Source organism: Chenopodium album, chromosome 14 (assembly GCF_948465745.1).
Source record: "Chenopodium album chromosome 14, dcCheAlbu1.1, whole genome shotgun sequence".
Taxonomy (NCBI): domain Eukaryota; kingdom Viridiplantae; phylum Streptophyta; class Magnoliopsida; order Caryophyllales; family Amaranthaceae; genus Chenopodium; species Chenopodium album.
The window spans coordinates 47,770,602-47,786,537 of record NC_137847.1 but is presented as its reverse complement, the minus strand read 5'-3'; the positions used below and the strand labels follow the sequence as shown (position 1 = coordinate 47,786,537).

Below are 15,936 nucleotides of genomic sequence, written 5' to 3'. Positions count from 1 at the left end.
GCCTATTTAGGGCAGATTCAATCTCTTTTAGGTTGGATTTGTACCTTCATCCCCGAACCCTATTTGGTTCAACACCTTTTGGAGTTGACGATCTCATGGATTGTTAAGGAGTGTAATCTTCACCTTGTGAACGGTTTACAAGTTCCTAAAACTTGTTGGCGACTCTTTTGCTCCAGCTTCCTTTCCTTTGGACGCCACCATGCTTAAGTGCATGATCACAGTGGGGTTCAAGCTTGGGGTTAATGGCTTGAAATATTCCCTACATCGGTGCATTCGGATGCTAGGGATATTTTGGTAACTTGTTGATTAATTATTGATTTTACCTTCTCGTCTTTTATTAAGTCGACTCAACTTGCAACGCTCGGTCTCGACGCTCCTAGTTCGATTTCCGACGTCTAAATTCATATTACTCGAACGACTTATTAATTTCTTCCGAATTAATTCGTCGTGTCGGATCATTAGTTTCTTGGGTGTGACCCGAAGGGTTCAGTCAAGATTAAGCTGTTATATTAATTATACATTAATATTACTAATCAGAAGCGTCCTCCACCTAGGCATTCCGATCACTTGACCTTACTGAATAATTAGCTTTCTAATAACCCCAAACCCTCTATCGGAATAATACACTTGTTCGAAGGACACCATTCCTTTCAATCTCCCACTTGTCTTTCCGGACAAGTGTGCTTTTAGTGTATAGCCTTTTTCCTATATCACTTAATGTCTCTTCATGAACTATAAGGTAAGATTATTCGTCATCCTTATTACGTCCAAAAGTGTTTCCCGAAATCCGTGTTTAACTGTCAATAAACAGATGATTTCTAAAATCCATCTGAGCACCGCCATGCATTTTCATAGTCTCGCTTTTCGAGAGGCCTTGTAAACAACAAAGACATGTTCCCTATTTTTAGTAGGGGGACATTCCCAGTCTTGTAATGTCAGCTTCTCTTACTAAGAGGACCTAGTCGCCTAATTGTTGTCGTTATAATCCCCATGTATGGCAGACGCTTGACCAACATCAAAACGGACTAGTACTCAAATAAGAGAACTCACAATACTCATGGTTGAGGAAAGAGGTTCCGATAGCTATAATGAGAAATATACTTATGACGATTTTAAATCTCTTAAAGTATTCTCATAGGTCGATCCGAAATGGTTCTAAACCAATATCGGCCGTGCAAATGATTTATGCAATCATGTCCTTATAGCACAAGAAACGGTGCTATAAATCATACTACACACTAATCTCAAGCGGTCATTAATCGTCCATCATTTAAATGACCTTGATTAGGGATAATTTTCGATTATAATATTCGATGTTCACTTAATAGGTGTTTCTTTATACAAGATTGGTCTTGATCCTTATTTTGAATATTCTCATAATTGAATGGACTCCATAGTTAATTCTAAACCACAATTAAATAGAAACGGAGTGATAAAATTGCATGAAATTAAATTACTCCAAAACCTGAATGGTTCATCTTAGTGTCTTACATTAAAATGTTCAAAAAATTAATTAAAACATAAAACAGGGAAATCAAAGCCAATCTCCAACGTGCCTGATTCCCATGCCTCAACGTGCTTGTTGTGCTTCACTTGAGGCAGAGGTTTAGTAAGTGGATCGGCTACATTATCATCCGCTCCAACTTTACAAATTCTGATTTCACCCTCTGATATCCATTCCCTTATCATGTGAAATCGTCGCTTGACATGTTTGACCTTCTGATGTTCCCTTGGCTCTCTGGCCTGAGCAATAGCTCCATTGTTGTCACAATAGAGGGCTATTGGACCCTTGATGGAGGGTACAACATCAAGTTTACCAACGAACTTACGAATCCAAACTGCATCCTTAGCCGCTTCAGCAGTTGCCAAGTACTCGGCTTTAGTTGTAAAATCTGCAGTTGTGCTCTGCTTGGCACTCTTCCAACTAAACGCTTCTCCATTTAGACAGAACACATATCCAGACTGTGATTTGAAATCGTCTCTGTCTATTTGGAAGCTTGCGTCGGTATAACCTTCAACAACTAATTCTTCTAACCCACCATATACCAGGAATTTATCCTTGTTCCTTTTCAGGTACTTTAGGATATTCTTGGCCGTAGTCCAATGCGCCTCTCCTGGGTCTGATTGGTATCGGCTCGTAGCACTCAAGGCATACTATACATCTGGCCTAGTACATATCATAGCATTCATGATCGATCCAATAAGCGAAGTATATGGAATTCGATTCATCCTTTCTCGCTCATCAGGTGTTTTCGGATACTGCTTCTTGCTTAAGGTTATGCCATGTGACATGGGCAAGTGACCTCTTTTGGCCTCCTACATACTGAATCATGCTAGTACCTTATCGATGTAAGTATTTTGGCTCAATCCAATCATCCTCTTAGATCTATCCCTATAGATCTTGATGCCCAATATGTATCGAGCTTCTCCCAAGTCTTTAATTGAAAAACATTTTCCAAGCCAAGCCTTTACAGACTCTAACATCGGAATGCTATTTCCAATGAGCAATATGTCATCGACGTATAAGACTAGGAAGGCGATGTCACTCCCACTGACCTTCTTGTAAACACAAGATTCATCTGGATTCTTGATAAAACCAAACTTACTGATGGCTTCATCGAATCGCAGATTCCAACTTCTGCTAGCTTGCTTTAGCCCATAAATGGACTTTTTAAGCTTACACACTTTCCCAGCATTGTTTTGGTCGACAAAACCTTCAGGCTATGTCATATACACAGTTTCTTCCAAAATTATATTGAGGAAGGCGGTTTTGACGTCCATCTGCCATATTTCATAGTTGTAATATGCAGAAATTGCTAGGATGATCCGAACAGATTTAAGCATTGCGACCGGAGAAAAGGTTTCATCGTAATCAATACCATGAATTTGCCTGTAACCTTTTGCTACCAGTCTAGCTTTGTAAATGAATACATTTCCATATTTGTCGGTTTTCAATTTGAAAATCCACTTACATCCGATAAGTGTGTAACCTTCGGGTAAGTCAACCAAGTCCCAGACTTGATTTTCAAACATGGAATCCATTTCAGATCTCATGGGCTCTTGCCATTTAGCAGAATCGGTGCTCGCCATCGCTTGCTTGTAGGTTGTCGGTTCGTCTCCATCCGCTACCAGGATGTCCTGATACTCGGTTAATACAACACCAAGATACCTATTAGGTTGAGACCTTGGCCTCTGCGAACTACGTAGGGTAACGGACTGAGCATTTACATTGTCGGTTTGAATTTGCACATTTTGACCAGCGTCAATAGATGCTGTTTGAGCACTTTGACTGTCAATCTGATTTTGTTGCTCATCCTCTCGAACTTCATCGAGTTCGATTTTCCTCCCACTTGTCATTTTGGAAAGGTGTTCCTCCTCCAAAAAGACACCATCGCGAGCAACAAACACTTTGTTCTCGGATTTGTTGTAGAAGTAATACCCTTTGGTTTCTTTTGGGTAGCCCATAAAGAAAACCTTGTCAGATTTGGGGTGAAGTTTGTTAGAAATTAATTTCTTGACATATGCTTCGCATCCCCATATCTTGAGAAAAGACAACCTTGGAGGTTTCTTCGTCCATAGCTCGTATGGAGTCTTTTTCTACAGATTTTGATGGAGCACGGTTCAGTGTTAGTGCCGCGGTTAGAAGTGCGTGTCCCCAGAAAGAGATCGGAAGATCACTAAGACCCATTATTGATCGTACCATGTCTAGCAAGGTTCGATTTCTCCTTTCGGATACTCCGTTCCATTGTGGAGTTCCTGGAGGTGTCAATTCTGAAAGTATACCCTTTGCTTTCAGATGGTCATTGAATTCTTGGCTCAAGTATTCACCACCTCGATCCGATCGAAGGGCTTTGGTTTTCTTGCCAAGCTGATTTTCAACTTCACTCTGAAATTCTTTGAACTTTTCAAACGATTCAGATTTGTGCGACATAAGGTAGACATATCCATATCTACTATAGTCATCTCTGAAGGTGATAAAATATCGATGGCCGTTTCTTGTGGTTGTGCTCATTTCTTGTGGTTGTGCTCATTGGTCCACATACATCGGTGTGTATTAGGCCCAACAAGTCACCTGCCCTTTCTCCCAACTTGGAGAATGGTTGCTTTATCATCTTGCCTAATAAACATCCTTCGCAATTCTCAAACGATTATAAATCGAATGAGTCAAGAACACCTTCCTGTACTAGTTTCTTGATGCGTTTGATGTTAATGTGGCCAAGACGACATTGCCACAAGTATGTCTCATTTGACTCAATGGTCTTAGCTTTCTTGGTGGTATTATTAACATTATAAACTTGTTTATCTAACGAAAGCACGCATTTTAGATAACGTGTTAATCCATAAACATATAAGAAAGACTTTTGAAACAATAGTCTTGTGATCAAAACAAAATGACGTCCAACATCGGAAGATCAATGTATGGTTGATAACAAAAACTTAAACAAGTTTTATGTCAAGACAAACTATATGACTACAAGCCTTCCGGAAAGATTGCCTTCTTCTTCAGCTTGTATATCCACATCCACTTGGTAAGCCCTTCTCACTTGGTTCCTGAAATAGGAGCATATAGTGAGTTATTAATGGTATCTAATACCTTATGAATTGCTTGTATTCAAGTGTAAGTTTATAAAGAAGAAACCTGAGGTAGAGATTTCTCTTTCCTTTGCCTCATCTTCCAGGTACATGCTGCATTCTCTCTTGTAGTGGCCCTGCCGACTACAGTAGAAGCATCGCATCTTTGCCTTGTTCTTGAACTCCTTCTTCTTTGCCCTTAGGGCAAGCTTGAGTTTATCACTTCCGCAAGAATCAGCCCATTGAAGCTCATGGACAACCTCCATCAAAGAGAGTTTATTCTGGTTGGCAGTTAGCCATATCTTCAATGCGACATAGCCCGAGTGGAGAGAACTTAATAGCATGTGAGTCGCTTGCTCATCCTCCACCGGCTTGCCAATGAGCTCCAAGTGAGTGAACACCCTTGTCATTCGAAGCACGTGGGCTCGAAGTGGCATTCTGGGTATTAGTCTAGCATTGTAGACTTGTGCCCATACCTCTTGCCTCTCCTTGGCAAGGCACCCCTCTTGCAGCGGCTTGATCTTCATGTTGGAGAGTGACCTAGTCACTTCCTCCACGAGACCATCATAGTTGCCTTTGATGGTCTTGGTGACCCTCAAATTGACTATATCCTCTAGAGCTTTGAGGAGCATGTCCGGAAAATAGTTGGAGAACTTCCCCTTCCATTGTTCCGGGATGGAGTTTGCCATAAGTCGTGATACTCTTTTGCAATCCTAACTCCATTCCTCATGAGCCTTATCGCTCATAACCCCTTTTGAGTAAAAACTCGGGATGGGTATGTCGAGAATGTGCTCTAGGTAGCAATTTCGGAGGGTCTTTCGGAGTTTTTCTTCCCACTCCTTAAAGTTCACCAAGTTCAAGGAAAATGGTAACTTTTCGGGAAGTTCCGGGCACGTTAGGTTGTTGTCGTTGTTAGTTGACGACATGATTCTACAATTGAAAGAATTTGAAATGAAAAACCATTCATAATACTTAAATAAGATTGAAATCATGCATATTTATCAAACTTATTTAAACGTCTTATTCACACATTAAATTGTCCCCATTTGGTGAGAATAAGTCGATTTCAAGATCCAAAGAATCAATGAGTAGTTAAGCATGCTTTGGCTTGTCTTAACATTTAATATTCTAAGGTAAGCAACTCTTTGCTAATGGCTCCAAACCATTCTTGGTTTGATAAATCGTCGTATCTAATGCTCTCTCAACAACTTATCCACTTTTCCACGACATGTTAGGACTCCATCACTCATATCGTTGAGTATAACCATAACCAACATGCATACCCGGTATGCCTTACGTTTCCTAGGAGTAATAGTGATGCCTCGATTTGGCGTAGCCCATCACTACTCTCAATAGTTCGGTAAGTGTTGTTTAGAATGACAAATTTTACTCAATACTTTAGGGACCTAGGGTTTCTATGTTGGTTGATTTAAGTGAACTTAATTAATCATCGCAACATTAGAAATCCTAAACATGCATCTAACATATTATTCACATATATAATCATAAATAATATTGAAAACATAAGTAAATGATGCATTTGGCAACTAGCATGACCCCTTGAATCTTCAAGGGTCTTCTTTTGCAACTTCATGGCTTCGTCTTCCAAGAACCTCCATCTTAAAGACATGACCAAAATAATGCAAATACTAGTATCTACGATTAGGACTAATCTAAATATTAAGGTACAAAAATACTCAACGGTTCGCAGACCGTATTTAGATTTACAAAAATACATGACGGAACGCAGTCCGTATTTTCTATCCTAATCGGGCCCCACTAGTTGCCATTTTATAAAACCTGTGAGAGAATATACATTTCATTCATCCATTCATTATTTGTGAATGGCCCATACATTTTACAATGATAAACAAGTAACAATGCACAAACACGCGTAAACTAGTAACTAATTTAGGTGGTTAATCCAATTAACGCGCCTAATTAAAACTAGTCAAAGTTGTTTAATCGATTGTGTAATTAAGCGCAATTAAAATTGAAACTCCTAGCAAATTCCGCATCCATCTTAATTAATCCAATTAATTAAACCGGTAAACCCAAAATTTTGCCAAAATAAATTTTGCAAGTGCTGCTCAAAAATCGAGGCCTAGCCTCCAAAATTTTAATTAAAATAAGTAAACATAACTAAAATAATTAAAATGGCAAAAAACGCAAACACGTAGCCAATCGCACACAAGTGGATCGCGCACCTAGACTAGCTAGGTGTGCGCCACTGCTAACCAAGGCTACCTAGCAGCCCCGGGCAATGCGGCTCGGTGCGTGCGCCCGCACCACCCCAACGCAGCACTGCTAGGCGCCAAGCCTAGCAGCGTTTGCTGTGGGTTGCAAGGTGCAAGGCAGCACGCACAAGGCTGCTTTCCCCTCTCGCACCGCACCAAAGCTGCGCACACACTCACTCACGCTCGCCCAGCCGCACATGCATCGCGCAGCCACACACACGTACAGCAGCACGCATGGCGCGCACAGCATGCGAGCTGCTGCTGTTGCCTTGCTGGTCGTGGCGCGCCATGCTGCTGGTCAGCAAGCATCAGCCACGCATGCACGCACCAAGCAACGACCACCCCTTGGCAGCCACATGCAGGCTGCTGTGCAGCCCAGCTAGCCAAGGGTGGTTTTTGCCTTGGTTTGCGTGCTAAAATTTCGGGATTAATTCTGAATTTTGCATGACTTATTTAATTAATTCCAAATTAATTTAATGAGCAAAATGAAAATTATAACAAGTCTAACGTAATAAATTCATTCAAGTGCACAAAACTAAAATTATTTCCAAGAACTATTCTTTAATAAAATTGGTTCAACTTGATGCAACAAAATGAATGAGGGCTATTCACACTATTAATTTAATTAACATAAATTAATCATAAGATTTGACAAAATTAAAGGGGAGTTTGAATTATGAATACAAATATTCAAATAAAGATTCCAACTTTAACTTGTGAATCCTTGAAAAATTATATCTTCCAATATGAAGATAAATGAAATTTCTATCACAAGATTGAAACTTTATGATTCCAATCAACTTAATAAATGATTAAATCAAAAAGTTCATATAAAATTTATGGAATTTAGTAACTCAAAGTTCCAATCACTTAAAATAATTAAAGATTGGATCTTTAGTACTTAGAAGCCTCAAATAATAAAATTTTCACACTTAATGCAATGGATTTGCAATTATGTGAAAATTTAACCAATCTTTCAAGCACTAATTACTAAAAAGTAACCATGTTTAAAGAGATCCAAAAAGCAGAACATTAAGGAAAGAACCAAATACATAATCACCATAAATATGCCATTAAGATTCAAGGTTAAAAGACTTAAAAATTTTTGTCAAAAACGAAGAACCCTAAAAAAAAGGCATTTCTGGTAGGATTTTGGCTTTTTTCACAATCCTAAAAGGGTTGAAAACTTTCCAGAACGCTGTTTCCACCCAAAATTCACTATTTTTGGGCGAAAATCTGGGTTCGGGGCCAAAAATCTCATAAAAACGGGATTAAAATTAATAAAACCGAGCTACTAATCTAATTAGTAACATAAAACCAGAAAAATAAAGCCATAAAACCACCTTGAAAATTTTTAGTTATAAAAATAAATGAGCAAGGCTCCGATACCGCTGTTCGGTTTCGATGAGTCCGACTCACTGCGGAAATAAAACCCGAGCCCAAGAAAAAAATCACAATTAATATAACCAAAAGACATAAATAACAAGATTAAAGAAAGACTAAATTACCCTTGATGCGTGCTTCGCTCGACCAACGGAGCTCTTACTTGAGAAAGCTAAGCCTCTCAAGCACAACGGCCTCCGATGATATCCACCCACAACACGACCCCGACTGGTCTCTTACTTGGAGGTTAGCCGAGTCGAACCAAAACACTGCTCGAGTAATTAATGAACTTAAAGGTTTTCTCTCAAGTGGAGATGCCTTATTGAGTTCTTACTCAAGTGAGTTTCCCTAACTCCCAAGGGGGATATTTATAGGGAAACTCAAGTGAGAAATCCACTATTCCATCAATGTGGGAGAGTTGGTAAAATTAATTTTTCCTTTTTTTTTTTAAATAAAAAATAAAAGAAAATAGCCGACAATTAATTAATCAATAAGTGGCATTTTAAGAGGAGAGGTTAGGTAAGGATCATAGGGGGGGACCATTACTTGATCCCCAAGGCTCCCAAAAAACCGCCCCTCATTACTCTTAGCTCCAATGAGCGGCTGCCACGTGGCAAGCCAAGCCTTGGCACCCAAGCAGCCTTGCTGGCGCTTGGTGCCACGACTAGGCCTGCTGCTGGGCGCACGCATTGTGCGGCAGTGCTGTTGCCTTGGGCCAGCACGCCACGCATTGCTTGCGGGCTGTTGGCCGAGGGCATTAAGCGCCACACTACTAGTAGTACTAGCACGCTAGCGCGCTGCTAGCTCGATGCTTCTGTTGCCCGCACATGCTAGCACGGCTTGCTAGCCATGTGCTAGCAGTGGTGCGCTAGCATGCCGCAGCACCAACCAGCCAGCTTAAGCTCGGTTTGGTGCGCATGCTAGCCACCTTGCTATACCAAGTGCCCTAGCACTCGGTTTGCTCGGGGCATTATGATGCTAGGGGTATTTTGGTAACTTGTTGATTAATTATTGATTTTATCGTCTCGTCTTTTATTAGTTCGACTCGACTTGCAACGCTCCTAGTTCGATTTCCGACGTCTAAATTCATATTACTCTAGCGACTCATTAATTTCTTCCGAATTAATTCGTCGTGTCGGATCGTTAGTTGCTTGGGTGTGACCCGAAGGGTTCAGTCATGATTAAGCTGTATTAATTATACATTAATATTACTGATTGGAAGCGGCCTCCACCTAATCATTCTGATCTCTTGACCTTACTGAATAATTAGCTTTCTAATAACTCCGAACCCTCTATCGGAATAATATACTTGTTCGAAGGACACCATTCCTTTCAGGTTCAAGGATGGGAGTAGGTGGCGAGGGGCTGGGCTGGGTGGCGGTTGTGGGGCGGGGAGATGGCTGGTAGTTGGTGGTGGTTTTATTTTTTTTTCATTTTTTTTGTACCTAAAAGTTTTTCAATTAATTAATTAGTTTAAATTAGAGCTAATTAGAGGATGCCACGTGACATATTTAACTCTTAATGAATAACGGAGTTAAGAAAAAGGGCTTGTTGTGACATTTTTGTTAAACTGAATGGTATATGGTGAATTTGGCAGTTTGTATTTGGTTAATTACGTTAAAACTTAGTGGTATATGATGAAAAAGCCGTTGATTTATTTTTTTCTCATGGCTATATTTAGTGGTCATATTGTGGAGACTCAGTTTGTTTATGTACTTCAATTCATCAATGCATTTAACCTTTTTATATAATAATTAATTTCCTTTTAACATTAGTTGATAGTTTGTTATGTATGTTTAACATACAATTGAAACAAAAAGTTTAAAGTATTAAGATTTAATAGAGTTATTTATAAGCCGGATCAAGTTTGAGACTCAAAAAGAAGATTGTTTGAGCTAGGAGTCATTTTATTAGTTTTTGAAGTGACAACTATACAAGATCAAAAAATCTTTCTTATAGAGACTTGGAGGTTAAATTAGGGCCAGGGGAAAAATGATCAACCCTAAAGTCTCTAAGATATTTACTACGTATGCTTGAATGATTTGAACAGCTTTTTTCTTTCAACTTTCAGTGATTCCTCAACCAATGATTTTATTTTAATTTTTTTTTTTTTTGTGAGAGATAACATATTTGTAGTACTTGTATAAATGGCTACTCTTTGTTTTTTTTTTTCAAAACAATATAAATGGCTACTTTGATGTTCTCTTGATGTGGCATAGGATGGGATATGGTCATTGACAATTGCAAAATGACAATCAAATAATCAAATTTAATATCAGTTAAATTTCCTTTTTGAAATTTCCATCTAATATCTTCAAGACTTCAAAATCCAAATACATTGTTCTAAAAATAGTAGGTTATTTTCATGGGTACCCTACCCATGAAATTGCTACTATTGAATTTTTTCGTGGCCCACTTGAACATACTAGATACTTCGTAGATCATATCATATGCCTTTGTATTTTGAACAACATCTTAAGTGTTAAGGGATTTGACCCATGACTTTGACTTTGGCCCTAAAGGTAGCATTTAGGTTTGATTGAAGTGATAATTAATTGGTTTTGGACCAATTTGGTTTGTGGGCAACAAACAAACACCCCCCCCCCCCCCCCCCTCTCGTAAATTCCCCAATTTGCTATGAATTATTCCAAATTAAAATAGTCAAAAGCATTATAATTCGATAATTAAACTGTTGACTTTTTAAACATAAAATAAGAATAACATTTTATCAAGATAATTAAAAAGAGTGATGCAAAGTGATTTTTCGTAATTTAAAAATTGATTTTGTTTGTTTATGTAACATATATATACGATGGAGATGAATAATATATCAAAATTACGTACTATTCCCTCGATTTATTTTCAAATGACACACTTGGGTCAAATTAAAGTGTGTTATGCAAAAAAAGGGAGAGAGTATGAAGTAGGATGAGTTTTAACTAAGAAAATTGATGAAGTGAAGGTGAAACAAAGGATAATAATTGTTTGGAAGGGTCAAAATATTAGGAAAGAGAATGTTCAAAATTAATATGAGGGCAGAGATCAGATGATGAAAAATTAGGGGAAGAAAAGAGACATGATAAAATGCGTTTCAAATCAATAAGTTCATACATCATGTGATACTTTTCCCAAAAAAGTGATTTATATAAAAGTTAAAAATTTTAATCTCAAGTTAAAATATTATAAGCTTAACTCGAGCCAAGGAGTTGCCCGACCTAAAAACTAGTGATTACTTTAAAAAAAAAAAGAAATATAATTACTAGATAGATAGACACGTGGCATATACAATCTATTATTATTCGATATATCAGTATAAATTTTTACTTAATTAGTAGTATTATTTTGTAAAAAAAAACATGGATACTGAAAATTATTACTTAATTACTCGTTTTGCATTGCCGTAGATTTCTGTTTTTAAGGGTTTTTGGTCTTCAAAATTACATGATAAATGTCATATAATGAATAAAAAATTAGTCAACCTTATTAAAATCATGATAATTTAAAAAATCAACAATAGAAAAGTGAAAACACTTTTTTCTTGTTTCTTATTTTTGGGTTTTTGTTTTTTGTTTTTTTGCCATTGGCCCTGTATTTTTCATTTGGCTTTAATATTCTATATTCTTATTAAAAGAAAAACTAGGCCGATTATTAAATTGTTTTTTTTTCACACAGATTATTAGTTTATTACAAATTTACAATAGTTTAATTAATTGTCAACTATTAAAAAATTACCTTCTAATTATTGGTTTATCAAATATGCCATGGGCCCTCCCATGTTTGTATAAAATGCAAAGACGTATTGGACCATAATTAATTAGGATTAGGTTGAATGGATAATCTAGAAATTGTCAGCACCAACTCATTCATGGCATATGATATTTATTACTACTTTATACCAATATCTTTAAAATGCAAAATTGCCCAAATAGCCTCACCACACATCTCATTTGACTAGTTCACATCATTACATCAACACAACACCACAAAGTTAGTAAATTGATTCATAATTTAACACCAACTTTTTTTGTGTGTTTAGGTTGATGTTTTTAGGAAAATTTTATGCACATATTAAAGTGGTCCTTAAAGGTATGCCAAATAGAAATTCTATAAAGGAGACAAGGAGTATAAGTAAATAACACTCTTAACTTACTAATGTAATTACTTCCCACTTAAACAACATAACTAACAAACTACTAGCTACAACTCAATCTTCTTCAAGCACCATGATGTATGTGCTTCATTGCCTTCATATACAAGGGGCATTGGTTGTTCGAGTAAGAAAATTTTAATTTGTTAAGATGTATTCTGCGTAGTGTTACGTGTACAACAGACTTAGTCACCCTAAATCACATACAGACTAAACGTCAATTATTCGTGAAATTTGGGTGACCAAGCAGCATATTACTTTGTTTACGGCTGTAGTCTATACACACAATAAAGTACGTACCATTTGTACCAACCACCAAAAAAGATGGCTGAACGGGGTTTCGAAAAGAAATGCCAACAATAAAAATAATACTCCGTAAAAAACAGTGAATATTCATATTAATTAACCAACCATGAAACAAAATTGAAAGATGAGAACATAGAGGATTAAGCTAAAGCAACAAGTTCGTTGTTTAGCTTCTTCGCCAAACTAATATTACAAAATCGAGAATTGAATGATAACTCGATGTATGATGGAATTGTGCATCAAAAAACATACCAAGTGCTAAAATATACATAAAGCAAGGATGAAATCGTTAGAATGACATTTATTATTATACTCCGTAGTTTTTATTAATTAGTCCTACAAAATAAGAATATTATAGTTACTAATCCAATAAACAGAGATACAAAATGATTATCTACAAAACTAAGTTTATCTTCTGATCAGTGATCACCACCTCTCATCTGTAATCTGTTGAATTCACCATCCAACAAATCCAAGGAAACTGCAATATGTAAATAATGGAATAAATAAATCAAACCCGATTATATTTATGATGAATTTATTTTAAGAAAAAAAAAAAGGGGGAAGAATAAAAAACCTGAGAGAACGAAGAGCAACATGAGAAGAGAGGACATGGAAGAGAACATGAGCACCATGAAAGAACATGACCATACCAGTGCATCCTAACACAAACAATTCTACCACCATTTTCAAATTTTTATTGATTTTTCTTCTTCAATTCCTCACTATTTTATAGAGAGAGAAAGGTTAATTGAGAAGTAGTGAGACAGCAGATGAGTTCGCCACTTTGGCGATGACAGATGATTGACTTATTTTTAATACTTCTGCTTTTTATGTAATCGTTTACGGGACCCTTGGGGCATCCGCTATTAACTTTTGAATATGATCTAATCAGCTTAATTTCAGTTCAGTTTAGTTTAACTCAGTTCAGCTCTAATTAGTTTAGTTTGATTCAATTTAGTTCAGCTTCAATCAATTCAGTGCAGTTGTTTTCAGTAAATCAAAGCAGGCCCTAGTGGCCTAAGTTGACTTATTCAAACCATTACTTAGTAAAAAAATATTACACTCTCTGTTTTGTTATAAGCTTGAGTCAAATTTGCACATTTGCCGAAACAACTTTGACCATCAATATTTTTTTGAGAGATTAGTAAAAATTATTACTAGTAAAAAATTAATCTAGGGCATGTTTACATTTATTGAACTGAATAGAGTTGAAATGAATATTTATGAGAGAAGGAAATTAGGAGTTGAATTACTGAACTGAACTGAACTGATTGGAGCTAAACTGAAATGAATTGAATTTAACTTAACTGAACTGAAATTAAGCTGAAGTGAACATCCCTAATAAATGTAGACATTATGACAAATAATCCAACAACATATTATATGATCATATTTATGTATAATATATTGGTAAAAAAATTAAGTCAATATTGACATATAAATAGTGAAAAATCTCAACTCTACCTTATAAAAAAAAAGGAGGAAGTAGTACGTATTTGGTAATGTAGTGGTTGGAATAGCTTTTTAAAAAATTTAATATTATTAGCTTTTGTGAAAAAACCTAGGTAACTATTGGAATTTTTCTTCTATTCCGTATAATTTTAGAATTTCACAGCTAATAGCATCTAAACAGTACACACTATCCAACAAATCCAAGGAAATTGCAATGTGTAAATAATGGAATAAATAAATAATAGTACCTCGATCTCATCTGTTGTATTACTTTTTCCGTTTTTTTTATTAGATGCATCACTTTAGTAATTGCGGAATCCTAGACAATTTTTGGAATATATAAAGAGAAATAGAAAGAAAAATAAAGAGGACTCATGTGATAGAAGAGAGATTGAGAGAATTTATTAACTACTCGTGAAAAGGAAAGTGATATACCCCCTCCGTGTTTTAATAAGTGTTACACACTTACCAAATCCGATTGTGTTTTAAAAAGTATTAAACTTCTTTTTTTGGCAAAAAACTACATTAAAATATTATATCTCTCTCCTCTCATGGTCTCCACCCAAACCCACTATTACTTTTTTTTTATTATATCTTTCCTCTCACATTCATTACTTTTCAATAAACTATTAACCCCACTATCTTTCTTTTACAATTTTTTAATACTCCAACTACCCCACTTTCCTCTTATTTTATTTAAGTCAATTAAATTGCCTAAAACTATGTGTCGGTCAAACTGTAACACTTAAAAAAACATAGAGAGAGTATCTAAATTGAAAATTCCATTTAGCAAAAGTGATGCATCTAATAAAAAACGAAGGAAGTGTAATTTTACCTGAAAATTTGAAAATAAATCATCTTTAAAAAATCACTATTTGTAAATAATCACCACTGCATAACGATTTTTGTTTCATAGCATGCAAAAGAAGGCATTTTTATTACTTTTTTTTTTCTTTTTAATACAATTCCAAGCTTGATTTAGACCCTTAAGTTCCAAAATACCCTTAAAACCTTAATCAGATTTCTCGACTAAAAAAATTTCAAGACACAAATCAAGACATTTGATAGAGTACTTAGCAAGCAAAATGGGGCATTTCGTTGCAATAATTTATAGGGATGAAAAACGATTTGGGGCGAGTGCGAATACCCTTCCCTATAGCCCTAGCTACCCACACCCACCATTCACGACAAGTACACCTAAAATCCAGGCCATATCCTTTTGAAATCTGTATCGCTTTTACATGAATATCATGACTATGATATTATCTCAAGTATTAATCACCAAATATAGCCAAAGTAAAATACGTTAATAGCACAAAGTTGAAAAAGTGTTACAATAATAAATAGAGAACAGGCCCGACCCTTAGCCGATGCAGCCTGCACAACCGCTCAAGGCCCAATATTGCTTGGGGCCTCAAATTCATACAATATATAGTATTTGTCTTAGGTTTAAACCTAATATGAGTGTTGTGGCTCAGTGGTAAATGTCCGGGTCTTAATTTGCAGGTGCATGGGTTCGATTCTCAGTTAAAAAAAAAAAAAATTTAAAGGAATATCTTTCGTTCTTTCTCTCTTTTATTTTTTTTAAAAGATTGGATACCCATCTATTGTTAGATATGTGCTCTATTTTTCATTTTTGGCCTTAAGGTTTAGATCAGATACTCCCTCTTTTTGCTGATATGTGCTATATTTTTCATTTTTGGTTTTTTTTTTTTTTAATTTTTATTTTTATTTTTTTTATTTTCTAATTTTTAATATAAGTGTTTTATTCCCATATTTTGAAAGATTGAAACAATATTTTAATACTTTTTTCCCCACTTATAGTCCCTCGACTCA

The 15,936-nt window shown here is 36.1% G+C and overlaps 1 long non-coding RNA gene across 1 annotated transcript; it reads right to left on the bottom strand.

Annotated features, from left to right (window-relative positions):
• Positions 1 to 12,715: 12,715 nt before the first annotated feature.
• On the bottom strand, positions 12,716 to 13,423 carry LOC145579385 (uncharacterized). The gene is made up of 2 exons (XR_014099140.1): positions 13,223 to 13,423; positions 12,716 to 13,126 (listed from the first exon to the last, which is right to left on the bottom strand). It is a non-coding gene; the product is annotated as an uncharacterized LOC145579385 (long non-coding RNA).
• Positions 13,424 to 15,936: the final 2,513 nt, after the last annotated feature.